General features: G+C 38.0%; 1 long non-coding RNA gene across 1 annotated transcript; it reads right to left on the bottom strand.

The window, feature by feature from the left end:
- Window positions 1-2,650: 2,650 nt before the first annotated feature.
- On the bottom strand, window positions 2,651-5,167 carry LOC142182731 (uncharacterized). The gene is made up of 2 exons (XR_012711737.1): window positions 4,508-5,167; window positions 2,651-2,921 (listed from the first exon to the last, which is right to left on the bottom strand). It is a non-coding gene; the product is annotated as an uncharacterized LOC142182731 (long non-coding RNA).
- Between the last annotated feature and the right edge of the window lie 1,819 nt (window positions 5,168-6,986).

Below are 6,986 nucleotides of genomic sequence, written 5' to 3'. Positions count from 1 at the left end.
GTATTTCTTCTCATCCTTTAGAGTTGGGTTCATTGGAGCCCAAACTTGGAGGCAATTTGAATAAGTTTGATTTTTGGTTGTTTTGTAAAACGATTTGTTTTGAATTAGCTTACCCTCTTAATATGGTAACTTTTAAGCCATTTAATAAGATTGAAATTTCTCCAATAGGGTGAAAGCCTTTTCTTTTTTCAGTAGTCTTTTCATTTTATACTCTGGCCTCGGTTGGAACCTTTTGCGGGCAAGTGGTTGATATGCCTGAGGGGGCAAGCAAGACATTTGTGGAAGTGGTGCGGGCCATCGCGGGCCTCGGGGATATGGAGTATATGGTGGTGCATTGTGGACGGGGTATCGGGGAAGTGATGTACGATTTTGAGGGTTCTGTGGAGAGAAGTAGCAGTGGGGTCGATTGCAAGGATATCCCCGGAGTCGACATTGAGGCAGAAAGCATTTAGCAAGAACGACCACTGGACCCTATCGTCGGCGGGGCTCAGCAACATATTTTCTATTAATGGGAGGACTATCCTGAGCGACTTGTTTGTTCCATCTGAGCCAGAAATTCCTAAAACTTTCCTTGGGTTTCTTTTCTATCTGAGATAGGGAGGAGCGGTCTAGGACAATGTCTATATTGTACTGAAAGCGTCGCACAAAATCTTGAACCACATCGCCCAATGTGTGCCACTTACCGACATCTTGACGATTACGCCATTCCAAAGCTGCCCCAGTCAAGTTCTCACTGAAATATGCCATCAACAAATCATCTTTCTCGCCAACACTTCTCATTTCTCTACAATAATCCCTCAAATGGGCTACCGGATCTCCACACCCATCATACAAGTTAAACTTTGGCACTTTAAACCCTGCGGGCAGGCGAACGTCAGGGAAACATACACAACTTTTTGTAAGACATGTTAACCTGGTCTCTCATCCCTTGCATGTTCTTTAAGGATTGTTCTATGCTTTTCAGCTTCCTGGATATCTTGTCTCGCCCTTCTTTTCCCATGACTTTTTCATGTTCAGCATGAAGCTCATCCCGAGGGCTCTTCTTGTATGAGTCAGGAACCATGTGGGAAACCTTTGCAGGGTAGTATTGGGCATCATGAGCTTTGAGTGGATATTCATTGTTGTGAATAGTAAATATGACAGGAGGAAAATTTTGGGGAGAGGTAATTGGAGGATGAGTGATGGAGCTACTAGGGTGGTTGGGAAAGCTGTGATAAATGGGTGGATCTGGAGAGTATGGAGGATCATCTGGCACTATGACTGGAGTTTGGGTAAAGGTAGTATCTAAGAAGCTAGGTGGTGGCGGGGGTGGTTCCTTCCCAGTGATCCAGGCCTGATACATGTCCGTCATGTGTTGTCTTAATATCTTTACCTCTTCAACCAACTCATTGCCATGTTCAACCAACTGCTTTTGGGCACCGGTATCAACCAACCCAGTTTTGTTATTGTCTGTCATTGCCTTTTGCCTTTATGTTGTGGAGAGGAGTTACTACTTCGATAACCACAAACCAACCACCTTTCTACTATGAAGATATCAAAAGGAACAAAATGGGGTCATCCCGTTAGCGTTAGGGCATTTAACAGCAAAAATATCACATTGCGTGCAATGCACCTAACAACAATTAATGGTTCTAGAATGACTTAGAGGGTGATAAGGTCACCTGGCATCATCCCAATTTGTCCATTTGAATCTTCTCTTTTCTTTCTGATTATCGCTCTTTTTCTTCCTTCTCATTTCTCACATCCCATAATTTCACCATCTTTTTTCTTCTTCTTTTTTCCTTTTTTTTCTTTTTCTTTTCTTTTGGTAAATAAAAAATAATAATTCGATCGAACCTTATGTAGGTTGCCTACGTATCATTATGCCACATGAATCAGATCTTTGCGTAGTTCGGGAAGAACGGGAATAAACAATAAACTAACGTTTTCTTTTTCATTTTCTTCTTTTCTTTTCCTTTCTACCTTAGTGACTACTCTGATGAGAAAAGAGAAATGAAAGAAGCAAATCCCTTTTTTTTTTTTTGAATTTTCTAGACTTAATATTCTATGACCTATTCTAAACTCAAGCTTAACGGGCATGTTTTTTTTCTTTTTTTTTCCTTTTGAAACAAATACTCTATTAAGGAAAAATCCTAGAAGAGAAAAATATTTTTTTTTATTCTTTTTTTTGGGAAGAAAATCTAAAGAATAAACCACAGAAAAATATTTGAATTTTCATTTGATATCCTAACGCGGGATTTCGAAACAAGCAATAAACAAAATATTTTTGGATTTCAATTTTGATTGCCTAAAGGAAAAACTAATGATAAACAAAAGACAAAGTATGTTTTTTTTATGTACAATATCCTAAAGTTCTAATGAAAATAAAAAGAAATTATATTTTTTTATTTTTCACTAATTTCCCAAAGAAACGCCTCAAAAGAAAATCTTTTGGATTTTAAAATTAATACCTTAAAGAAAACTTTTAAAGAGGTACTAAAAGAAAATTCTCTTTTTTTTTCTTTTGAATTTTGGTCCCAATATAGTAAAGGAAATATAAATATAATTTTTATTTTGATATTAATTACCTAAAGGAAAAACAATCTCAAAGGAATTTTTTTTTTCCATTTCTAGAATTAGTATTCTAAAGAAAACTTATAAAGAAAATATAAAAACGCAAAATTTCTTTCTTTTTTTTGGATTTTTGACTTGTAACACATTTCCAAATGCAAAAACAAAAGACTAGGTAGACTTAACTAGACAATACAAACTCTAACATCACCTAAAAGACTGAATACTACTATACAGAACTAGAAAATAAAACAAAAACAATTGACTCAAAAACATAAAATGGCTCGTCGAGCAGCTCCTGAATGCAGTGATCCTAGGGTATCTGTCATGCTCAAACTCCGGTAAGTAGCTCCACACCTGTATGAGAAAACCTAAACCAACACTATGTGAGATAATAACATTCTCTAAGACACATGCAAGACATGATTGGGGCTATTTTTGCAAAATGGCTTATTTGGCCAAGAGGTGGATAGCAGTGCAAAATTTGGCTAAGACCCCGCAAAGCCAAGAATCTAAGATATACTAAGAAGACTGGACCCTATGTGGGTTGCCTACGTATCACGCCCCCAAAGACGAGAATCAGGTATGCGTAGTTCGGGCAGATTGGATACGGGTGAGAAATAAAAATAACAACTAATACAGAAAAAATATTTTTTTGTCTTTTGTTTTGAAAAAAAAAACGATCGAAACGGAAGGGAGTATAAGGGAGTTTTTTTAAACTTAAAGTGACAATCGAAATGAGATCATTTATTTATTAAAAATTCAGAGTCGCCACTTGGGATATTTAGGGTGTCCCAAGTCACCGGTTTAAATCCTGAATCGAGGAAAAATTGACTCTGTATTACAGTCTGCAAACACAGAAATCTGGGTAAGGAATTCTGTTAACCCGGGAGAAGGTGTTAGGCATTCCTGAGTTCCGTGGTTCTAGCACAGTCGCTCAACTATTATTATTGGCCTATTATTCGATTTATTACATGTTTTAGCCTATGGTGCATTTTTAGCTTATTAACCGCTTTTAATTAATTTTAGGAAGATTCAACGTTATTTAAAATACGCCTTGAACCATGCCACATGAAATGCACCCGCGGTCCACGACACATTTTATTTAACGTTGTTGAGAATTGAAATTGGGTCACATGAAATGCACACCCGAATTTCGGAATTAGGCATCGCAACTATGTCACGGGAACCGTACCCATAGTCACAATGGTTTATTAATCTCGCCTAAAATAAGCTACGATATTGAATAGTTAATTTCTAATTTCTAAATTCGATGCTGAATGTGATATGCTCAGAGACTAACAATAATAGTTGCAATTTGATTAACAGGGCAAATAAGACAGAAATTTCCAACATACAAATCCTTAGTTTTCCAACGTTATGCTATAAAAACAAGCCATTACTGGAAGGCCATAACAACAAGTTATTTTTCCTTTCTAATTCCAATTCTATTCCTATGGATTATTATTATTGTTGAAAGCCAATTTTTCTTTAAGCAGAAATTCCAGCAAACTTTATACGTAAAATTTCAACGATCCTTCTGACACCAGATATATACAAGATGGCATATAATTCTAACCCTTCTTAAAAATTAGGTTATGAAAATAATACAGTGAACTCTTCTGAAATTCTTAAAAGAGCAAAACTAGACCGTAGACAACTTAAACCTTTGGAGAACAATTGTATAACCTATGAATTTCTGGAGACTAATTTTGAGAACGTAGCTAAATTCATAGTCGCACAGTGCCAAGCATGGGAATCAACATGGAAACAAGGCTGCTGCAACTTCCCGAATATAACCCAATAATATGCTAAATACATAACCATCAAAGCCATAATATAATAAATCAAGCACGAGAATGACAGAGATAAGAGAAGCAGATCTGAAATTCACAGAGCAAATAAAGTTTAAAATTGGGCCTTTCATCGATTCAAAATTGCAACTTAGAATACGAACCGGAAATGACCGCAATGGAACAGAAACTCGACGACCTCGAAGCTCGCCGAAAATTGATGAACCTCGGATAGAAACTAATGGTGACGGGAAAACCGAACACAGATTCGTCGACTCAAACCTCACCAGTGATCTCCGTGCAACCGGACACAACATAGTTTCGAACTCAAGTGAGCTCCATACATTTGAAACCAAAAGTCGAAATCAAAATCAAAGAGAAAGAAGCAGAAAATTTTCTGTAGAAGACAGATTTTAGGGGGTGGGGGTCCGAAATTTTTGTGTTCTTCAGCAGATTACTTCAAGCTTTTTAGGCTTTCTTCATTTTGTTCAAGGAGAAACAGAATGTTTAGGGTGAGGTGAGGAAAACAAGTTCAGAGGGGTGAGGTTCTTGGATCTTGAGAATTGCATCTGAGTTTGTGATGGGAAACGGTGGATCTATGGGGGTTTTAGGCGTTAGTCTATTGCTTTTGGTGTTTTTTGCATTTTTTGGCTTTTTGTTCTTTTTTTTTTTGAGAGAACGGCGGATAAGTCATTAATAGAGTCTAGGTCAATTTAGGTATTAGGTACTATTATATAGGGGTAGGGATTAGGTTAGGGGTATGGGCCTAGGAATTATGGGATTGGGAATTATGGGCTAGGTCCAAAATTAGGCCTAAAAATGGGTTGCTCGAGCCCAAGTTTTATTCTTTCCCCATGAACGAGATTAAAATACGATCTCATTTATTAATTAGTCCTACTTAAGTAAAATAACTAGTATTAAAATAAGACTGGCCGTTAAAACAAACTATTTTTTTGGTGTTTTTCAAGATTAAAAATAACTGCAAAACATTAATGAAACTATTTTTTATAATTTTAATTTTCTTGTAATAAAATAAATTAAAAGAGTAAAAATGAGTTGAAATAGCAATATTAGGCCTAAATTAAATATTTACATGCTAAAATATAAAAAAACTTGGGGAGGGTGAAAAATCACATGTCTACAGCTGCCCCTCTTTGACTGGAAACACGAAGAGTTTTCGGACACAGAATGACTAGACAGGTTTTTTGACCCAACCCTTATTTAAGGAGACCAAAACTAAGAGAAAAGGGGAATGTGACAGAGCCCTGGTATCTGAGCTGCCTACATATCATTGGCTGTAAAGGAATCAGGTCACGTGTAGTTCAGAGGTGAGTGAGATGATGGAGTATGCCGAGGTGGAGAGCCGGTCGAGGTGCCGTTCCGTTGAGGTTCCGGTCCGCGGTCCTGTTATTACATTAAAATCAAAATAAATTAAAAAGACTAGCTAAGCCTGTTAACTACGAATTACAAGATTCCTATCTATAAACCTTCTGAATCTTGGTCTTGAGTCTTGAGTGGGTCTTCATGCAGACTTTAGATTTGAACCTTGACGCTTGCTAGCTGCAAGTGCTAGCTCGTTCTTCTTTAGATTTTCGGATCAAGACCGGACATGTAGTGCTTGTGACCTCAACCATGTCTTGAGAAGCTCACATCTTTCATCAACTTCTGTATTTGGATTCACTTCTTGTCTTTCTTTTTTTTTCTTTATTGTAACTAACTTCTGTTGATCACCTCGGACTGTTGACTCGCATTCTTGCCGCGAGCTTCTTTTGTTGCTGAATTGAATTGTAATTTGAGATACTTTCCCTTCCTCCAGGTGGACTCTTGACTGCTGAACTTGAATTATATTCTCATGCTCTCCAGGTGGGCTCCTGACTGCTAAACTTGAATTATATTCTTGTGCTCTCCAGGTGGGCTCCTGACTGCTAAACTTGAATTATATTCCCGTGCTCTCCAGGTGGGCTCCTGACTGTTGAACTTGAATTGTATTCCCGTGCTCTCCAAGTGGGCTCCTGACTGCTGAACTTGAATTGTATTCCCGTGCTCTCCAGGTGGGCGCCTGACTGCTGAACTTGAATTGTATTCCCGTGCTCTGCAGGTGGGAACCTGATTGCTGAACTTGAATGGCATTCCCGTGCTCTCCAGGTGGGCGCCTGACTGCTGAACTTGAACTGTATTCCCGTGCTCTCCAGGTGGGCGCCTGACTGCTGAACTTGAATTGTATTCCCGTGCTCTCCAGGTGGGCGCTTGGCTGCTGAACTTGAATTGTATTCCCGTGCTCTCCAAGTGGGCGCCTGACTGCTGAACTCGAACTGCTTCTTCCTGTTCTCCAAGTGGGTACCTGATTTCAACAAAATAGACAAAACAAAGAAAATTTTCTGCCCCAGTTTGGCAGCTAGGCACATATATGAGTGTTAAACTGAATCATGTTACCAAATATTACTAAGAATTTGAAAGCTAAATCCCGTTATCCAGGAGGGTCCTGACAGCTCCTAGTTAAAAGACAGTTTTAAATCTAAATTATATCTCCTAAAGGTATTACTTTCGCTACATCTTGTTATCTAAGCCGATCTTTAAACTACACCCCATTATCCAGGAGGGTCCTAGCAACTCTTATTTAAACGATAATTTTAAATCTAAGTT

This window comes from Nicotiana tabacum, chromosome 7, assembly GCF_000715075.1.
Source record: "Nicotiana tabacum cultivar K326 chromosome 7, ASM71507v2, whole genome shotgun sequence".
NCBI lineage: Eukaryota > Viridiplantae > Streptophyta > Magnoliopsida > Solanales > Solanaceae > Nicotiana > Nicotiana tabacum.
Note: the sequence above shows the minus strand (reverse complement) of the source record. Positions and strands in the feature narration are given on the sequence as shown.